The 21,736-nt window shown below is 50.6% G+C and overlaps 1 long non-coding RNA gene across 1 annotated transcript; it reads right to left on the bottom strand.

The window, feature by feature from the left end:
• Positions 1 to 211: 211 nt before the first annotated feature.
• Positions 212 to 14,800, bottom strand: LOC149866743 (uncharacterized). Its single transcript, XR_016441601.1, has 3 exons — positions 14,572 to 14,800; positions 7,897 to 8,031; positions 212 to 1,291 (listed from the first exon to the last, which is right to left on the bottom strand). It is a non-coding gene; the product is annotated as an uncharacterized LOC149866743 (long non-coding RNA).
• Between the last annotated feature and the right edge of the window lie 6,936 nt (positions 14,801 to 21,736).

Below are 21,736 nucleotides of genomic sequence, written 5' to 3' on the forward strand. Positions count from 1 at the left end.
ACCTCCTCTGGTATCGGTGCTGCCTCTGCCTGGGTTTGCTTCTTGCTAGGAGTCTGTACTGGGCAGCAAGCTCCAGGATAGTCGTAAGCACACCTTTGTACCACTGAGCACAGGACAAACAAATTCATTTGACTTTGTCTCTTTTACTTCATGTTCCTAATTTCCATGTCAGTTCCAATACAAACACCAGTTGGACTTAGCCTGCAGAAGGGCTCACACCAAATTTATTCTTGTTTGTTCAAAGAAGCCAGGGTCATTTTGTCTGGAGTCAGGTGGTTCAGGAATGAAGCTGGAGTCAGGTGGTTCAGTCCCAAGTAATGCTCAGGAGGAGAGCCTTGACCTGGGAGGTTACTGAGAGGGAGTATGGAAGGGGAGGGAAGATGAGAGCCTTCTTCCCACTGAGACGGCCACTCTAGTCAGGTTGGATGTACTGAATGAGAATCAGACCTACTAGCTACAGTCAGTGCAGCATAGAGCAGGGGTGGGCAAAATATGGCCTGCAAGCAAGATCCAGCCCATGGAGGGGCTTTTTCTGGCCCGCAGCGGGTCCCTTCGTCCCACCTGGCCCAGGCATCATCCCACAGTGGCACATCCTGCTGCCCCCTGGGCACAGTGAGGCTGGGGTGACTCTGCACTGGACTGCCTTTCTAGGCTGCCCAGGCGATGGGAGCTGCTGCCTCAACCCCATAGTACTGGGCAGCCCCGACCAACCCCGTGCCTGCTCATGCTGACCAGCTGCAGCAGCAGCAGTGCCAGCGAGGCAAAATACCAGCTTGTTTACTGAGTGAAGCTCTTGGAGTCTGGCGGGCTGGCAGTCTCACTCTCGAGGCTGCCCATTGTCTCACTTTGGCAGCTGAGCAGCAGACTTACTTGTCACATACCCTGGCAGTCTGATGCCTTTGATTCTTTTCTGTTTGCCAAGGCTTAATTACTAATAAATGGCTGCCATGTGCTGGACTTGCCGCTCACATTCATCTGGAGTCTCCTATTTTAATTGCCGTAATTTGTTGATGAATGCAATTTACAGCAGGGCTTCAGCAGCGTGACAGGTTTCAATTAAAGCTGTCAGATTTATGTGAGGCACGTGGAGATGAGTGTTCAATGCCAGCCATTATTTTGGAAGTCCCTAGACCTTCTTCGGAAACCACCAAATACAAGTGGCTGCTTATGCAAATTGCAGTTTCTCTGCGTAACACAACAGATTCATCAGGCGTGGCAAGGAGACATGAGCACAGGCTGGTTGGTGTCACACTACTTCTTCTCTTTAACCGTATCAGTTTAGATTGCAGAACTGTGAATTTAAAAGCCAGTCATTTGGACTTGTATTCAAGAAGCACATACTTCTAGCAAACAGCATTGTGCACATTTATGGAGTTACACAAATTATAACCAAAAATTGTGTTAAAGGAATATTGAGACTTTAGAAGTCAAGCACCAGGAAAACTAATACATTTCAGAATTAAGTTTGCCCAGGGGCCTTCTAGGGAAGGCACTACAACTTCTTAGCCAAACAGCTGTAAGATTTTTTTTTAACATGGACATAACAAAGCATCTTCCCCTCACTTTATCTACAAAAAGTTCAATTATTTTACCTGAAATTTTACCAGGGTATTCAGCCAGGGGCAGATCCATAGCTCTGCCTCACACTCCTTGTCCCTTCTTGAATGTGAGCTAATTTTCCATTGGGAAGAGGTTTTATAAGTAAGCAAATGTCCCTACATAGTATCCAGGCATTTGCAGTTGTCAAGAGGTATGCCAACCTACAGCCACAGTGAATCCAGTTTTCCAGCTGCTGTCTAATCATGGAAGTGCACTTCAACAAAATCCTTTTTGCCCTGCTTGCTACTTGTCTTAGCTTTAATGAATAGGTATATGCTAGTGGCCACTTGGATCAATTAGTTCCTGGAAAAACCAACCAAGGGACAAGAATAATTACCATTTTGGAGCTAAGAATTCCTATTGATTATTCCTTAAAATGTTAATTAAACACAACTGCATTTTCTCTACTGCAAATATAGTGGGGAGGGAAATCACAGAATCAGAGAAGTGTAGAACTAGATAAAATCTCAGGAGATCATCTAATCTATGCCCTGGCACCAAAGCAGGGTAAGTACACATAGGATATAGACCAATGATTCTCAATGGGGTACTGCAGGATTCTTTTAAGGGTGTCACCCCGACCAGGTGGAACTGTCCCACCACACCTGTTTCTGGGAGACGCTATGTGGGGTGGGATTGGGGAGTGGCTGTGGCAGTAAGTTGGACAGGATAGAGTTGTGCCTCTGCCCATGCCAGACTCAGCTGGGGTAAAGCAGTATCGCTCCAGATTCCAGTGCTGATTCCCTCAGATGGGGATTAGGCCCCTAATCTCACAGTTTGCTGGAGGAGCTGTGTCCTCAAGTGCCAGCTGGGCTGCCTGGCAGTCAGGGACTGGATGGCATTTGCCCTGGAAAGTAGAAGAAACTGCCTGGCTCTTTGCAGACCAGTGAGCACAGTGTGAGGCCCTGTACATCGCCCATGTCCATGCTTGCCCAGCTCTGCAGCTCAGCCATGCCAAAGCTACATCCAGCCCAGGTGTGCCATATCCCCATGGGTAAGCTGAGACAGTACCGTGAAAACTATCTAGCTGTGGATTTTACTTGATAAATATTTGCAAGAACTGCCAGCCTCAAGTGTCTCACTAGTTACCATATTATAAGATTATGGTTATTCATGAGTATTTTTTCCAGTCTCTGTAAAAAGTGTTTCTGTCAGGTTATTTTTTGCACAGTAATTAATAAATTTGTTTTTGAAATGGGGTGCTGCTAAGTTCAGAAAAGTTATGGAAGGGTAGTGCTATTACTTTAACTAATGGAAAATTCAGTTTCAGAGAGTGAAACATAAAGAGGTTTCATGCAGGAGCATGGCCTGTAGCGGGACTGACTAGGAGCAGCTGTGAATCCCCACTGGTAGCTGCACAGCCCCTGCCCCACTCCAGCTCCTCAGGGTACCCTCCCTTTCCCCTCGCCTGCCACACCTTGATGGAACTATTTTTATTATGAAAAGAGAGGGTCTCAGGGTCCCAGAATGAGCTCTAGCACTGAAAAATATGCAAATAAGCATGGAAATAAGTCCTCTTATTTACTTTATTTTGCTTACTGTAAGTCTCCAGTGAGTGAGAGAGAACTGGGTCATCAAAGCTAAAACATTTCTTTATGTTGAAGCAAGCAGCCATAAGAAAGTGCTGACAACAAACCCAGAAGTCAGTTAAGCCTTTCTGAGAGTGACTTGGATTTTACATATACTGCATCAGCTATATGTCTAAAAATATATTGTACATTTTGAACACTTTTACTATTATTGATTGTACATTGTACAAAGGTTGAAATTATCATACACATATGATAATTATCATTCACCTGGCAATACTGTTGCCTGTTCCCCTGCAGCTAGCCTAGGCTCCACTGTCTTTCTTCCACCTGGGGACATAACTGCTGCGGCTTTTCTCTTACAGTAACAAGAACCCCTGGATCCCTTTTAAATAGACCTTTACATTTAGAAAGGAACCCATCCCTAGAGGAAAGGATGCATCTACCACATTTCCCACTATTCAGAGAAGCAACCTAAAATGATATAGACCCAAAGTTGGCTGGGCTTATGCTGAATTTTCTCTCTTTATTCATCTCAAATTAAGCACAATGCATTTGAGAAGATGTTAAGTGTGGTGCTGGAAAGCTTTTATCTTATTTCAATGGCAATAAATACCCAAGCTTCAGCTGATTTAGCCAATTCAGTGGATTGAATCCCAGGTGTCAAAAGAGGTTCTGTCACATATCACAAACCCATCATTTTGTGCTGATGGGGAGTGATAATAGTCCAGATGGTGAAATTGCATGATTGGTTTCTTCTGGGCTCAGCTCATTAGGGGGACAATTTAATCACAGAATCAGAGGTACGAAAGGGCTGACTGGTCACCCAGCCCTCCCCCTGCAGATTGCAGGCTTGTGGCTCTAGAATATTCATGAGGGGTTTGTCTAGTCTGGTCCTTTTACTTCTATTGTTCAAGGCACTACTTGCCAAATAGAAATTACTGAAGGTTCCAGCAGTCTGCCTCCCCAAACATTTCTCCTGCTTCAAATATACCACTTCTTATACATCAGAACTCCCAGTTCTCACTCCCTGCACACCTCTGTCCTCCTCTCCTGTATTTAGGTCTTGCAAATGTTTATCCACACAGATAACATATTTCAGCTTTCAGGCTACAAACAGATGTTGCCAAATGAAGGGGATATTTTGTGCTGTGCTGTGTTGTGGCACAAATGATCAGCTTCATTGGGCAAAACACACATTACCCATTGTCCTACCCTTGATGATGAGGGACAAGGGACAATGTGATCTCTCCACTTTCCCTCCTCTGTTCCCCATGATGGTGGGGAGCAGGTCTGGCTTAGTGGGGGAAGTGGGGCTTTCCCGCTTATGGAGAGGCACCCTGAGATTGCCTAGGAGTACCTTTCTGTAAGCAGGGAAAGTGGGCAGGTACTCTGGGGTGTCTGCTTGGGGTGGCTGGAGAGTACGAGCAACTCAGGCTGTTGGTACCCTCCCACCACAGAGCTAATAGACATCTACCACAATAAAGCAGCAGAGTCTATTACTACCTTTTGTTGTGCCACTGATTTTCATTTGATGTGGTGTGGCACCATAGGCGGAGGGAGAAAAAATTATTTGGGGGAGCCAAGTGCGCACATGCATGCACGTGCTCGCCAGCACGTAAGTTTGTGGGGGAGGGGGCAGGGAGAGGGGAAAAGTCCTGTTGGTGGGAAGGGGGGCAGATCAATCTTCCCCCCCCGGTGGTGAGAGAGGAAATGGGGCTGGGGCAGGGACAGAGAAAGGCCCTGCGCAGCCAGGGCAGGGTGCAGGATGAAGCCTCCAGCGGCTAGTCCGGGGCCTGGGAAGGGTGTGGCAGCTCCTGCCCTGCACGTGCCCCAGGAGGGCATAGTTTCATAGTTTCATAGTAGCTAGAGTTGGAAGGGACCTAGGTAGATCATCTAGTCCGACCCCCTGCCTTAGCAGGAAAGAGCACCGGGGTCAGATGACCCCGGCAAGGTGCTCATCTAACTTCCTTTTAAAAATCCCCAGGCTAGGAGCCTGCACCACTTCCCCTGGAAGCTGGTTCCAGGCCCTAGCCGCCCTGACTGTGAAGTAGCGCCTCCTAATATCTAATCTAAACTTACCCTCCGCCAGTTTGTGACCGTTATTCCTGGTCACTCCTGGCAGCGCACGGGGGAACAGGGACTCCCCCAATACCTGCTGATCCCCCCTGACCAGTTTGTAGCAGGCCACAAGGTCCCCCCTTAACCTTCTCTTGTGGAGGCTAAACAGGTTCAGGTCCCATAGCCTCTCCTCATAAGGCCTGCCCTGCTGACCCCTGATCATACGAGTGGCCCTCCTCTGAACTCTTTCCATATTGTCCACGTCCCTCTTGAAGTGTGGCGCCCAGAACTGGACGCAGTACTCCAGCTGCGGCCTGACCAATGCCGCATAGAGGGGGAGGATCACCTCCCTGGACCTGCTCGAGATGCATCTGTGGATGCATGATAGGGTACGGTTGGCCTTCTTGACTGCCTCCCCACACTGCCGGCCCGTGTTCATCGTGGAGTCAATGACGACTCCAAGATCCTTTTCCGTCTCCGTGCTGGCAAGAGGGGAGTTCCCCAACCTGTAAGTGTGGTGCCGGTTCTTCCTCCCCATGTGCAACACCTTGCACTTATCAGTGTTAAACCCCATCCTATTCTCATCCGCCCACCGTTGCAACCTGTCAAGGTCAGCTTGTAGCCTATTGCACCCTTCTAGTGCACCCACATCCCCCCACATCTTAGTGTCATCAGCAAACTTGAACAGGGTGCTTTCTACCCCCTCATCCAAGTCACTGATGAAGATGTTGAACAGTGCGGGCCCGAGGACCGAGCCCTGCGGAACCCCACTGCCCACGTCCTTCCAGGTCGAGAAGAACCCATCCACTACCACCCTCTGGGTGCGGCCCTCCAACCAGTTAGCGACCCATTTGACTGTGTGGGCATCGACACCACAGTCTCCCAGCTTTTTGATGAGGACAGGGTGAGAGACAGTGTCGAAAGCCTTCCGGAAGTCCAGAAAGACTACATCCACAGCAACCCCTGCATCTAATGATTTGGTGACCTGATCGTAAAAGGCCACCAGGTTGGTCTGACAAGACCTGCCACTGATGAACCCATGTTGGTTGCCCCTGAGCATGCATTCCCCTGCAAGGCCCTCCTGGATGTGTGCCAGGATAATTTTTTCAAAGAGCTTACCCGGGATTGAGGTAAGACTAACTGGCCTGTAATTTCCTGGGTCCTCTTTTTTTCCCTTTTTGAAGATAGGGACCACATTGGCCCTCTTCCAGTCCTCCGGCACCTCACCAGAGCACCACGAGTGCTCATAGAGCCGCGCCAGGGGTCCCGCAATGACCTCGGCCAGTTCCTGTAGAACCCTAGGGTGAAGATCGTCCAGACCAGCGGACTTGAACACGTCCAGCCTCTCCAGAAGTACCCTAACTAACTCCTCGCTAACCCCTGGCCCAGGCGTGTCTCTCCTGGGGCCCGAGGGGGGCCCAGCAGGGAGGTGGCTGAACTGGTCCCTACTTAGGAAGACAGAGGCAAAGAAATCGTTAAATATGTTAGCTTTGTCATCTGGTGTGACGACTAAGTTGCCCATCGTGTCCTGCAGGGGCCCCACATTACCCGGGACCCTCTTTTTACCCCCTATGTATTTGAAGAAGGACTTCTTATTGTCCTTAATCCGGGAAGCTAGTCCTATCTCCTTCTCTGCCTTGGCCTTCCTGACTGCCCCCCTACATCCTCGGGCGACTGTAACATAGTCCTTCTTGGTGATGACCCCATCCCTCCATTGGGTGTATGCCTCCCTTTTAGCAAGGAGACATTCCCGGATGCTCCTAGTGAGCCATGGGGGTTTATGTGCCCTCCTGCTCCCTTTGACCCTTGTTGGGATTACCTCCCTTTGGGCATGGAGGATCGTCTCCTTAAGGAGCAACCACTCACCTTCGACATCTGATTCCCTTCCCCTCTGGGTCCTCAGCGCTTCCCCAACGATCCTCCTTAGCTTGTTGAAGTCAGCCCTCCTAAAGTCTAGGGCTGTTGCCTTGCTGCAGCCCTTTGCCACCTTACGCTGGATGGTGAATTCCAGCAAGCGATGATCACTGTCTCCCAGGTGGCCCATCACCCGCAGCCCCCTCATCAGGTCATCACCCGTGGCCAGCACCAGGTCCAACAAGACGTCTCCCCTGCTGGGGCTGTGCACCTCCTGGGTTAGATGGAGGTCCTGCACTCTGGCTAAGAACCGACGTGAGTGATCAGACTTGGCTGACTGCTCCTCCCAGCAGATGTCTGGGAAGTTCAGGTCCCCCATGATGACCACATCCTTAGCCCTCACTGCCTCTGTAAGCTGACCTAAGAATTCCTGGTCGAGCTCTTCTCCCTGGTTGGGAGGTCTATAGTAGACTCCCACCGTTAAGTCTCTCTCCCCTGGACTGCCTTTTACTCTAACCCAGAGCACCTCAGAGTGCCCCCCCTCTACCCCCTTGCTAATTAACGAGGAAGTATATTCCTCCTTGATGTAGAGTGCTACTCCTCCACCTTTCCTTCCTATCCTGTCCTTCCTGTATAGCCTATAGCCCTTGACACTCACCGCCCAGTCATGCGATGAGTCCCACCACGTTTCTGTGATCCCTACTATGTCAGGGCTGGTGACAGCTAGGAGGAGGGCGAGTTCCTCCTGCTTCTTCCCCATACTTCGAGCATTCGTGTAGAGGCATTTGAGGCCTCCAACGGTTGTGCCCACTGACCCCCTAGTCTCAGCAATGCCCCGTCCCCCATCGCTTACCTGTTTCTCCCTTTTGACCATTGGTCTGGGCTCGCTGGCTGTTGCTGGGCCTGGTAGTTCATCGTCTCCTCCGCCCTCATCTTCCCCCTCCCCCGACGAGCCTAGTTTAAAGCCCGCCGAAGGAGGTTCACCAACCTGGAAGAGAACACACGCTTACCTTTAGGGGAAAGGTGGAGCCCATCCCATCCCAGCATGTCTCTCATCACGGGTATGTGTGCCCCAGATCTGTACAGGGCAGGACAAGCTGCCACTGTGGCCTGGGCCTGGGGCTGTGCCAGGCTCTTCCCAGTTTGTGTGGGGGGGGGGCGGGGTTGGGTTGTGCTACATTCATGGCAGGTCCCCTGCACCCACAATCTAGACCTGGCCCTGGCCTGAGGCCTGGAAAGCCACGTGGTGCAGTGTGGTGGAGCCTGTTGGAGCACTTCTATGAGCAGCAGCTGCAGCCATCACTGCATGTGCTGGGCCACGGCAAGGTGCACATGAGTCACATTGCAGGTGAGCTGGTGTGGGTGGCCAAGGTGCAAGGGGCTACAACTGGGCCTGCTGGTGCTGGAGCTGCGTGGTGACTTCATGAGCATGAGCAGAGCCTCTGAGCAGTACAACATGTGCACTCACAGGTAGAGGGAGAAAAAATTATTTGTGGGGGCTGAGTATGCACATGCGCTCATGTGTCGCCCAGCAGATAAGTCTGTGGGGGGAAAGGATGGGGGAGGGGAAAGGGCCATGTTGGGGAGGGGGGCAGATTGATCTACTCCCTCCCCATGGTAGTGAGGGAGGGAGTGGGGCTGGGGCAGGGGAAGGCCCTGCACAGCTGGGATGGGGCTTGGGACAAAGCCCCCAGTGGCTCATCTGGAGGGTATCTGATGCAGGAAGAGGGTGGCAGCTCCTGCCCTGCATGCATACTGGGAGGGCATGGTGGGGGCAGTGCATGCCCCAGATCTGTGTGGGACAAGGCAGACTGCCACTGCAGGCTGGGGCCAGGACTGCACTGGACTATTCCCAGCAGGGATTTGGGCTGTGCTGTGCTTGGGGTGGGCCCCCTACGCCTGCTCCCTAGCCCTAGCCCTGGCCCAAGCCCTGGGGAGTGGAGCCTGATGGAATGCTTCTATGAGTGTCAGCTGTGGCCATCACCACACGTGCTGGGCCACAGCAAGGAGCACATGAGCTGCATCATGGGCAAGCTGGTGCAGGCGGCCAAGGCGCAGGGGCTGCAGCTGGGCCCGTTTGTGCTGGAGCTGTGTGACAACTTTGTGGGTGTGGGCAATGCCTACTAGCAGCACAAGGTGTGCAGCACCAATGTCTTTGATGTACTGGTGCCACTATGCTGGCCGCCAAAGCCACAGGGTGTGGGGCCCAGTGCCTTCACCTGCACTATGCAAGGAGGCATGGGATGGGCCTGGTTGGTTGGTGTGGGCACCGAGGAGCTGCATGGCTGTGGCCCCATGTCGTTGGCATGGGTGTTGCACTGGTTCCAGGGCCACATAGCATGGTGCCTGGGTGCTGTGTGTTACCGCCTGTAGGAGCGCTGCCACCTCAGTCTGGCTGTAGGCATGGAGCTGCCCACACTGCTTGCCCCCAGCAGGGGGGCTGTGCTGTGCTTGGGGTGGGTGGTGGCAGTGCTGGGAGGGGGCATGGGGGTGCTACGGCGAATTTTAGGGTGGCTTCCTGTAGCAGAGTGCAGCTTGGCCCAGCCCCCCCACGTTGGGAAGCGCCTGGTGCAGCCCCGGCCCCAGCCTGTAGTGGCAGCCCGCCCTGCCCCACGCAGATCTGAGGCATATGCTCCCCATGCCTCCCAGGGTGCACGTAGCAGCAGGAGCTGCACCCCCCAGATGAGTTGCTCATCCTGCACCCTGCCCACCCTGGCTGTGTAGCAGATGCCTCTGCTCTACTCCCTCATTTACTGCTGTGTGTGCACCCTTCCCCACCCCTGCTGCAGCTGCTGGAAGCCTGCGGCTGGGCCACCTTGCAGCCCCACCACTGCCCCTTGTTTGCGGGGGCTAAGCCCTGTTAGTCCACCCCTTCTGCCGCCTAGGTGTGCTCACAATTTGTTGTACAATACACATTTTTATGGCAGCACAAATGAGACACCAAGTGATGTCTGTATCCATTCTCAGTCTCTCCTCTCTCCATTCTAGCAGTTTTTCAGACCCTTGGGACTTCTGTCAATCTATGAGTGGCAGCTGTGGCCATTGCCACGTGCTGGACCACAGCAAGGAGCACATGAGCTGCATCAGGGAGTGAACAAGGAAAGCCAAGGCTGCGACTGAACTCCGACTAGCTACAAGTATCAAGGATAATAAAAAGTCCTTTTTTAGATATGTGGGAAACCGGAGGAAAAGCAAGGGCAACGTTGGACCCCTGCTAAACCAGAAGGGACAATTGACAACCGACGCCCAGATAAAAGCCAACCTACTAAATGGGTACTTTGCGTCGGTTTTTCATCAGTCCCACGGGTTGCCCCTGCCCATTACGGGACAGCGAGGCTTGGGTGAGGGAGATCCCCTGCCCTCCATCAATGCTGACCTCATGAAGAAACACCTTGAGAGGCTGGATACCTTCAAGTCAGCCGACCCTGACGATTTACACCCCAGGGTATTCAAGGAGCTGGCAAGCATCATAGCTCAGCCCCTGGGACGCATCTTTGAAAACTCCTAGCGCTCTGGTGTAGTGCCCAAAGACTGGAAGAAGGCCAATGTGGTGCCTATATTCAAGAAAGGGAGGAAAGTGGATCCGGCAAACCATAGGCCCATCAACCTGACCTCGATCCTGGGGAAGGTCTTAGAAAAAATCATCAAAGAAGGCATCCTCAACAGACTGGCCGATGGCAACATCCTGAGGGATAGCCAGCATGGGTTTGTTGCGGGTAGGTCTTGCTTGACCAATCTCATTTCCTTTTATGACCAGGTGACCTATCACTTGGACAAGGGAGAGAAGATTGATGTTGTATATCTTGACTTCAAAAAAGCCCTTGATTTGGTATCCCATGATCACCCCTTGGCAAAACTGGCCAACTGTAGCCTCGGGTCCACCACAATCTGCTGGCTGGGAAATTGGCTCCGTGGTCAGACCCAGATGGTGGTGGTGGTTGACGGAAGTCAATTGTCATGGTGCCCTGTGACCAGTGGGGTGCCTCAAGGCTCTGTCCTTGGACCCATACTGTTCAACATCTTCATTAATGATGCGGACATTGGAGTCAGGAGTGGACTGGCCAAGTTCGCCGATGACACCAAACTTTGGGGTAAAGCGTCCACACCTGTGGATAGGCAGGTGATCCAGGCTGAACTTGACAGGCTCAGAAAATGGGCAGACAAGAACCTGGTGGTGTTTGACACCAGAAAATGCAAGGTTCTCCACCTTGGGAGGAAAAACTTGCAGCATCTTTATAGGCTCGGCAGTGCTACACTGGCTAGCACTATGGATGAAAGGGACTTGGGGGTCATGATTGACCACAAAATGAACATGAACCTGCAATGTGATGCTGCGGCTAGTAAAGTGAGCAAAATGCTGGCTTGCATCCATAGATGCTTCTCATGCAAATCCCAGGACGCCATTCTCCCCTTGTACTCAGCCTTGGTGAGGCTGCAGCTGGAGTACTGCGTCCAGTTTTGGGCTCCACAATTCAAAAAGGATGTGGAGAAGCTTGAGAGAGTCCAGAGAGAGCCACACGCATGATCAGAAGTCAGGTAAACAGACCTTACGATGACAGGCTGAGAGCTATGGGGCTCTTTAGCCTGGAAAAGCGCAGGCTCAGGGGTGATCTAATGGCCACCTATAAGTTTATCAGGGGTGTTTGTTCACCAGGATCTGGGGGAACGTTTGTTCACCAGAGCCCCCCAAGGGATGACGAGGTTGAATGGTTATAAACTCCTGCAAGACCATTTCAGGCTGGACATAAGGAAGAATTTCTTTACTGTCTGAGCCCCCAAGGTCTGGAATAGCCTGCCATCGGAGGTGGTTCAAACACCGGCATTGAACACCCTCAAGCGTAAATTGGATGTTTATCTTGCTGGGATCCTGTGACCCCAGCTGACTTCCTGCCGCTGGGGCAAGGGGCTGGACTCGATGCTCTTCCGAGGTCCCTTCCAGCCCTAGTGTCTGTGAAATCTGTGAAATCCTCCTGGTGTGAGTGAGCTGCTGTTGGGTATAGTGGTATTCTGGTTACAAGCCCTAGTCTTCGGGGCTTCTGAGATGATGCAAAAGGCTTGTCTCCCAGGAGCTGAGTGGGAAGAGCAGTTCCAGTATTTTGCAGTGATATTTGCAGCTGATTTTGGGGTTGGCAGTAAGCAGAGCCTCGCCTTGAACTGTGTTTTTGTTGACTATCCCAAGGGAGCAGCTAGAGCCTTTCTTAAGCCAACTTTTCCTCTAGACTCTCTAAACATTATAGGACCAGCTTTGCTTTTGTGAACCATTCTCTTGGGTTCTGTTAACAAGCAGCTCATTCTACCTTATTACTGTGCTACTCTTGACACCTTAGAGCAGTGTCCATGTGGCATTTCCCACATTAGGTCTTGTAACTAAGTTTGGTGATGGTTTGCGTCCATATGCAACACAATCACAGATCATGCTTGAAAGCCAAGTACAGAAGGTGAGTTAATGACTAGTCAATAGATAGGTTAGTCTGTAGGCCAGTGCTGCTAGATCCAAGCACAGGGGAGAGAAACCTTACTGACTACAAATGCATCAGGAGACAGTTATTAGCAATGGCAAATGAGACCAGGAGCTTGGAGGTTAGATAAAGCAGCATTAGGACCTGGCTCCCAGCAGTTCAGGGATTACAATAATAACCCATACACATAAGGATTCAGTATGTGGTTACTAGGGAATAATTTGTGAGAGGACATGGAGGCTGGGAACTAATACAGTTTTGGGAGTTTATTTCCCTAGCATGTCTGTAATGGCTCCCAGTACATGCAGGCAAGCAGTTCAGCATGCATTATGCTAAAGCAAGTACTAAATGACTGTGAAGTAACAACTGTGCAATAAAGTGCACATGTAGATGCACCTAGTGTTGCTGAGAGGTGCTGTACCAAGACTTTATTTCACCATTCAGTGAGCTGTACACATGCCAGTTTGTTAGTAGCAGCAGCATGCATCTGTTTAAAAATGCTCTGAAAAGGAGTGGGCTGCCCATGGCAAATTTTCTGCTTGTCGGTATCGCTTCAATCTGATTAGGCTACGTGTGGTGCCTCATGTGCCCTCCCAGCCTCAAGATTTGTTTTCAATGAGTTGGCTTGGGTAATGGAAATAGTTCCACCATAGGAACATGGAGCTCAGTACAGGATAATCCCCTGCAGAGAAGCAGAATTAAGGCCCATTTGTAACTCCATGCTGCCATGGCTAGACTGTTCATGCTGGCTGAGCCAGCTCACTGGAAGGTAGCATAGGAATCCCCACACTACACTGATACAACTGCATTGTGAATAAATCCTTCCATCCTTTGTACACAGGAGGAATCAGGCTTTCCATAAAGGAGGAGTTATGAGGTAAGCACCTTCTATCCAGAAACCGGGCTGAGACCTCTTGCTCATCTCACTTCTTCCTTGCACAAACTCTAAATTGGTGGTTGTGTGGGGGTCTGCTTGCTGGGCTTTGGGCCATTCAGAGCCTGTGTTTCTGACTGTTTCCAAAGGGGTTTTATTGGAACAAAGCAGTGTCCAGACTGGATCAGACCAAGGGTCTGTCTAGACCTATCTTCAGGTGTGGCTAGTACCAGATGTTTCAGAAGAAGATACAGGAAACGCTGCAGGGAGGGCAGCCATGCAGTAATGTGCCTGCAGAGAAAATTAATCTGAACCTCCACTGATTGGAAGTCACTAGTCAGGGTCTTCCTGTAGAACAAGTGTTAGAGTTACTGTATTTCCAGTTCCAAAAAAGAGGACACTTGTCATGGGGACACTTCACTCCCAACCCACAGCCCCCTGGCTCTGCCAGTGCCCCTCACCCCTAACCTGCAGCCCCCATCATCCCTGCTGCTGCCCTTTTCTCCTGACTGCAGACCCCTAGCCCTGCTGCTGCCCTTCACTCCTGACCCACAGTCCCTCACCCCACAGGTCATGCTTGTGCCTCTCACTCCTGACCCACAGCCTCCGCCCTCCCCAGCCCTGCCAGTGCCCTTCACTTGCAATCCACAGCCCCCTGCTTCCCCCAGCCCTGCTGAAGGGGGCCCCCAGCACGGTGGCTCTGATTTGTGCAGGTGGTGGTGGAATGAGTCCGCCCTGGTGCAGGTGGGAGGGAAGAAGAGAGGAGGCCCGTACGTCCCCCCTCCCCGGACTGGGGCTCCAGCACTATGCCAGGCAGCCTGGCCATACCCCTGCCCCTGCCTTCTCCCCCCCACGCCTGGTCACATCTCCTGGGGGTCATCCCACCCCTGTGAGCACAGGCACTGGTTCTAGTGCTGCCAGCCCAGCCATGGAGCTCCCTGCTGCCCTTCAAGGACCCTCCCCGACACCTTCTCCTGCTTGAAGGACAGATCCCTCCCCTTTTGCTCCCCCCTCCTCCCCCGCTTGCCCTGCTTCAGCCCCAGCAGCGCCTGGACACCTTCCTCCAGTGCCACCAGGCATCCACCCTACCTCACACATTCATCCCCTCCACACACCGCTGCCTCACACACACACGCATGCAGCTTGGACAGCCCCCAAGCCATGGCCCTCCAACTCTCCCTCCCCACAGACTTACCTGCATCCAGCTGCTGAGGCTGCTCCCACTACCCTGCCTGGCTGCATGCCAGCCATATGCATATGCGCACGCAGTCACATGTGATGCCCCCTGTTTCCAGTCACCTTCTCCTGGCTCCCACCAGTGGAGCACAGCAAAATCCTAGACATTTGTTCAGATTTTAAAAATCTGCCTGGACAGAGATTGCAAGATTCAAAAAGAGGACATGTTCAGGAAAACCTGGACATATGGTAACCCTATGTTAGACCCCTTCCACCCCTTACCACAATCATTACTAATTCAACTTTGGGTGCTCTGACTGTCCAGATAAAAGTCCTGTCCTTTATTACTATTGCTTAGCTCTTGGCCTCAGTTGCATGTTATGTTTTAAAGGCTAATCATTTCACAGGCATCCAGTTTGACAGGTTAATCATGTTTTGTGGGGGGGAAAAGTGCTTCCAATACGTCAGTTTTAATTCTTTCTCAGGTAGGTTCAATGACTGTTTCATTTTTTTTTATGACAGGAGGGAAGGTAGATAGGAGTATGTCTTGCATGCTTTGCTTTAGTTGAGGTTAATAAACAGGACATCACATCAAGTTCTTTCTTGTGATATTTCCTAAGGGAGGCAAGAGGCTGGTCCATCTCATGGCTAATCCACTGAGCAGGAGAAAGCATTTTCCTATGCAGCTGTAGAACAGAGTGCTGCCTCATCTCTGCTTCTTCAGTTAATAATTTACTAATGAAAAACAGGAACTACTTGTGTCAAGTGCCCCATATTTCACATGAGCTATGCACTGATTCTAGCAATGATGTCTTGGCAGACGCTAAAGCTGTCTACAGTCTAACCTCTTATGTGCAGTCTGGAACCTCCAAAGCTCTTTATTATTATAACTGTCTTTGATTTACATTCAGTTTATCATTTTTACTTCAGATGTAGATTTAGCTTTTATAAGTCTCCCTGACCAAAACGAATGGGTTAAGATCAGGGTTGCCAACCCAAGACCATTTTTAACTGCCAATCTGCAAACTTTTTACTGGCAGCCAAACTTTTTTACTGACATGCTTTGCATAATGTAAATGTAACCCTTCTCCCAGGCCTGGACAAGGGTTGGGTTCAAATTGAGGGTTTTAACACCAATCACAGTAAAAAAAAAGTTTGGTTGTCAGTAAAAAGTTTGCAGATTATCAAGAACAAGAAATTTTTGGGATGGCAAATTTGCTTGACTGCAGCTATGGCTTTATACTGTAGTGTCTTCCCAGGGCTCCCCAACTCATTCCCACAGCCCCAAACCCTCAGCCACACTCTGCTGTCGTCTTTCCCCCCCTCCCCGCAGCCCACCCACCAACTTTACCTCCACTGGCTCTGGCCCCCATCCCAGCATGGATCTGCATAGAAGAGGGACTACTGCTTGCCTACCTGTGATCCAACAGTGTTACAGGCAAGTGATGGGACACAGTAGCAGCACATGGGTGAGGAAAAGGAGGCATTCAGGGGACTACAAAACCCTGAAGGCTGCTTGCTGGGTGCTGCACTCCTGCTCAGGGCACCAGGTGGTGTTGCTCTGCTCTGTCTGTCCATCAACTTCTAGTTGCTTAGTTTTTATATGAAAAAGTCTCCATTTTTAGGGAATTCGCACACAGGCATTTTTAGCCCTGTTTTTTAAAGACTATCTGCAAATATACAGACCATTGGCAAAGAATCAATGTGTCTCTGGCCCATGTATATATCCACACGTCAGCCCATTAGCTCTTCTCTAAGAGTCTTTGAGCACAGGTATGTGGATGGTAGGGTGCAGACAGACTTTAGGGCCCTACTCTAATTCATGACACTTTACATAAAGGGCCATGAGTTAGAGCTCCTTCCCTAACCCAACAGATGTTTGCCTACTGGGTGTGTGGGGGCGGGGGCTGGAGCCAGCCTGCATGGGCCCTGGCCAGCAGGTGGAGGTGCTCCAGCAGCCTACGAGGAGGCTGCCAAACTGACCCCTCCCCATTTCCCCCCATCTTGATGTAATACCTGATTTAACCAGAGTTAATTTTTCATGTGATTGGTGATTTTAAAAGTGCTGCACAGCCGTGCATGTGTGTTAAGTCACAGCTGTAGAGCAGTTTCAGGAACCAGATGACTCAAAACATGTCACTTTAGCCTGAGCTCATAATGTCATCACAGCATCTGATGAAGTGAACTTGGGCTCACAAAAGCTTATGCTATACATCTCTGATTTAGTTGGTCTATGTGGTGCAAATCTACTCTACATTCTGAATGGAGGAGCCAGGCAACAGGTCCTGGATCTGAAGATGCTTTTTAGGGGCAGTCACATGTCAAGCTCCTGCAAGAAGACACTCAAACATTTGGTTTTAATAAGTGTAAACATAGATGTTCTGTCAAAGTCCTGCAGAAACAAGAGAATCCCAGTAAAAACTGAATGGCTCAACAAAGAGTTTAGAGTGGGCTTTGGCAAGATGAACTTTTGGGTAGGCACATTAGCAGCAGCAAAGTGCGGCCCCCGCAGCATGACATTGCTATCAGTTTGATGCGCTACTAGCAGTGAAGTGATGAGCACAGTGTAAAGTTTCATGATGCCACCGTAACTTCAACTGTAAAGCTAGCTCAAGGGGACAGTTACATGACATGTCTGAGCTTCACAGGTCAGCTGACATTAAAAAATGGCTTGCATAGGTAGAAAGCATTCAGGGTCTTCTCTGTGCATGTAGGCAGCAAACACATCTTTGCCCAGACTCAGCTGATGGGAGATATGGATTTCCATGAATACAGGCATGAAGCTGGTGCTACCCCACTTACCACAATGCTGAATGCTGCCTTCCAGTCAAATCTCATAATAAATATGCTCACCTAATATCTCTTCAGAAGGATCCAGCAGAAATGGACCAAAGAGTGTAGTACTAGATTGGACCTTCTGGTGATGCCATCTAGTATTATGGTTTCATATGGAATATTTCCTGTGCTGTGGCCATTCACTCCCTACTTCCAAACCCCCCTGGAACAGTGAGAAAGTTCATCAAGTGATTACCCATGGTAGGATGTATCTGGCGTAGTAATTTAAATTCCAGCACATGATTTATAGACCATAATCTTTGACATTCATTAAGGTGCTGGTGTTCAGATTACACAAATTCCATTCTAATTCTGGCTTTGTAATAAATAATGTTCCTTCACTAATGGTTCTAGAGGTTTGACATCTTCCACTGTTAATCAGTCCAAAGGTGCAGGCACAGGAGTTTGTGCACAGGGCCCCCCTACATGCTCCCTGATGGACCCAGAAGTGGACTTGAAGTACTTCTGGTCCACTTCTGGGTTCAGCACAGAGGACGCGGGGGGCGGGGCCCCCCACACTCCTGTGGGATGCTCCATGCACCCCAGCATCACAGCATTCACAAGCTGTGCCTGGTACCTTGAGGTATGTAGAAAAAACATATAAAGTGGTGTCTATGACTGAATCGCCGATTCTCCAAATCAGCATTGAATCTTCAGATTTAGTTTTGGCCGAATCGAACTGGGGACAGTGATCCAAATCAATGAATTGAATCACTGTCCCTGATTCGGGCCAAATCTGAATTGAATACGGTCCATTTTGCACACCGCCAGTGGTTAAGGCTAGAATACAAATCCCCTTCATTCTAGGACAGCATCCTTTTCACTGAGCCACAGTTCCTCCAGCTTGTACTCTTCCTCCTGGCCCAACATTTTTCTCTCTCGGTTGAACAGTGGGCTGTGTTCAAGAAGAGGGCTGGCGAAGCATCTTGGTAATGCTTAACTTGTAGCCTGGTAGTTAGAATGCTTTGCTGAGAAGTAGAAGAGGAGAGTTTAAGCCTCCTTTGGGTGAAGGGGAAGTAAAAACCTGGGTTTCCTTTCCCTGAGCAAGTGCCATTACATCCTTTTCCATCATCTAAAATCTGCTTGTGTGGTTTTCCTGTGGCTAGAGTTTTGTTATTACACACATGCCTGGGCAAATTCTGTTTCTGTGCTCAGTGACCCAGGCAGCCAGAGTACAGCCTACTGTTTATGCTTAGTAGGGAGCCATGTAGTGAGCATTGGTACCCTGAAACCCAAACTGTCCATAAATGCCAAAAGCTGCAGTTAGGCAGCAAGTGCCACTTGGTACGTGTAGGTGAAATAGGGTTTAGCTCTTTACATGTGAAGCACCAGAGATGGAGCTGAAGAATCCTTTTGAAGAAGAGGAGCTGGACATGTACTAGTCCTGCTGAAGGGCTAGTACATCATCACAGGCTTGTGAGCAAATGAAATGCTCTTCATCCTTGACAGAAAGATTCATCTGTGAGCAGGAGGTGCTTCCATCTGGGTCACACTGGTGACAGTGGGCATGTCTACATGAGATGCTTTACTGTGCAGTAGATTAATATACTGCATAGTAAGGCATCAACCATGTAACTGTGTGCAACAGCTACCACACAGTAACTTAAGCTAATGTGCCTTTTTCTACTACCTGTTGAGACTCCCCTGTCCCTTGTAGCCCCCTACTAGTGTAGCTGACCAGGAGCAAGTCAATATTGGTAGGCACAGTAGCTAGTGCTTAGCACTGTTCTTGTGGGGCAGCTGGCAGTGAGTCTCTGGCTGGGGAGGGATTCCCCATCCAGCAGGGCCCTGGCCAGAACTGTCCCACTTGTGGAGCTGTCCTCTGGAATCCCTCCCCAGCTGGGTTTTCACTGACAGCTGTGTGTCACGATGTGCATGGGGCCAGGAGATCTTTGCCAGCTGCACCAGCAGCTGTCTCCTGGCCCCATGCATACTGGGAGGGCTGCCCATGCACATGAAGACCCCTCACGTTGTGCATGGGGCCAGGAGATCTTTGCCAGCTGCACCAGCAGCTGTCTCCTGGCCCCATGCATACTGGGAGGGCTGCCCATGCACATGAAGACCCCTCATGTTGTGCATGGGGCCAGGAGACTGCTGCAGCTGGCAGAGCTCTCCTGGCCCTGTGCACATTGGGACCTGCCCCATGCCCAATGCCAAACCTCAGGCTAGCACCCTCGGGGAGCCTGGTGCTCCCCCTGCCTGCTGCAGTCGGGGCAGAGCAGGGCAGGAGCAGCTCTGAACCATGCAGCTCCTGTTGGGAGCAGATATGCTCCCAACAGGGTGCATATGCAGATGTGCTCCTGGGGAAGGCTTGCTGTGCAGTATTTTACTATGATATAGGCTTTACTGTGCAGTAAGTCTATATTGCATTAATAGCCTGTGTAGACACCCCCAGTGAGATTTTTTTCAAGTGCTTAAATGGCATGGAGGTACCCAACCGCCATGGAAAGTCAATGAAACTTAGCACCCAGCTTCCTTCCCAGCTTCCTGAAATCATCCTGCAAGACCAGAAGCCAGAGTCTCATTTTTTGTATAAAAGCTCATGGGGCTGCCAGGCAGAAATGATGCATTCTCTTGGATCAGAGTCACCTGCTATATGGCACCAAGCACACAGCCACCTCTTAGCCATATCACAATAATCAATCAAGATGCAACTCAGGAAGGTTTGTGAGAAGCACAATTAAGAGAGGCATGAGAAACCACTTAGCCTCTAAGGTCTCATGCACATGAGCAGGGGTATGCATTTTCAGCAGCACAAATAGTAGCAATGCAAGTTTGTGCACACCCCTGCCCCTGTGCTTTGCAGTGAGACACATTGTCCCATTGCTCCATGTGCTGCAGTGGAGGCTGGCTGGGGCACAGGGTAGCCAGCAGGCAACCCCCGCACTGGTGCACCGTGTGCCCCAGGCAGCTGCGGAGCAACACTTGGAGACTGAGGAGTAGGCAGCCCAGGGCTGCCTGCTTTCCTGTCTCTGCACACTGCACAGCTCCCATGCTGAGGCACCCTGCACCCGAACCAGGTGCTTCCTGGATGGCTGAAGCACAGTCTGCCTGGAGATGGGGGAGCAGGTAGCCCTGCGGGGAGCAGGGTAGCCCTGTGGCTCCACTGTGCCATCCCCACACTGAGGCATATGGAGACAGGGAAGCAGGTAGTCCTGAGCTGGCTGCTCCCCTGACTCAAGGCACACTGTGCCCCAGCCAGTTTCTCTGCAGCTGGCTGGGGCACAGTGTGCCTCAGTGCAGGGGCTCCACATGCCTCAGCGTGGGGACTCCTCATCAGAGCCCCTGTGCTGAGGCACGTGGAGATGGAGCCCTGAGCTGCCTGCTCCCCTAGTCCATGTTGCCCTCAGAACACGCCACTTTGGCATGCTTTGCACTGCTTTTTTTCAGGAATTTTTTTTTTTTTTTTGCTACCGAGAAATCCCAGTAGCAAATTTTGCCCTGGCACTGCAAGTTAGCAGTGCTGTGTACAGTTAACATATAATGCATATGGTTTATGGTGCCGCAAAGAGGTTTGAGGCACCACAAACTGCACATGCCTGCATGTCTGGATCCAGCCTAAGATGCCACCTTGCACTGCCTTTTATGGGAGGTTGGAAATGGGGCTTGGGGGGTGGAAATCATGCAGTATACACAAATAAAGATAATACGTTGCACTCTTACCCTACCCCAAGCAGCCTTGACAAAAATCTGGAGAATACTTGGTTTATAAAGCTTCTCAGTCCCAGGGATCACCCTGCTCCCATTTCTTCTCTGCATTGCATTCTGCATTTAATGCACTGTGTAAAGCCCTACACTGTATTAACATAATCCCAAACTGGAAGTGTCTTAGTAGGAGTGACCCACACACTCCGTTCTCTTACCAGTCATTACTACAGAGAACCAGGATTGTCAGGACAGTATCAGTGATAGTGCAGGCTACTGTGCTAGCATGTTCTAAAGCTCAAACCCATCCTTTTCCTCAGCAACATCCTCTCTTCCTCCGAGAACTTCACCCTTTACAACTGGACCAAGTACCAAACCTGGCAGAAGGCTTGTTTTCTCTTTCCAGTTGCGTTTCAAACTCCAGTTTCCTTGCTCTTGGCTTCTCTCCCAGATTCTGCCCTTTTCTTCCCTCTTCCCACAAGCAAGGATTCCAGCAAGAGTTCACCTGAGGAGAAGGTACCTGAGCAGAAGCACTTGCATCCAATCTAATTCTCCTCCCTTTCTGCATCATGAATGCCACTTGTCACCATCTCAGCATTAGTCACTTCCAGCTTTTGCCAAGTGCAGATAAAATGCAGCGCTGGGAACACCATTGACGCAGCTCTAGTGTCAGAGCTGGACCTGGGCATCAGTCTAGTGCTGGT

The sequence above is a fragment of the Crocodylus siamensis genome, chromosome 4 (genome assembly GCF_052110815.1).
Source record: "Crocodylus siamensis isolate JL-2025a chromosome 4, ASM5211081v1, whole genome shotgun sequence".
Lineage (NCBI taxonomy): Eukaryota > Metazoa > Chordata > Crocodylia > Crocodylidae > Crocodylus > Crocodylus siamensis.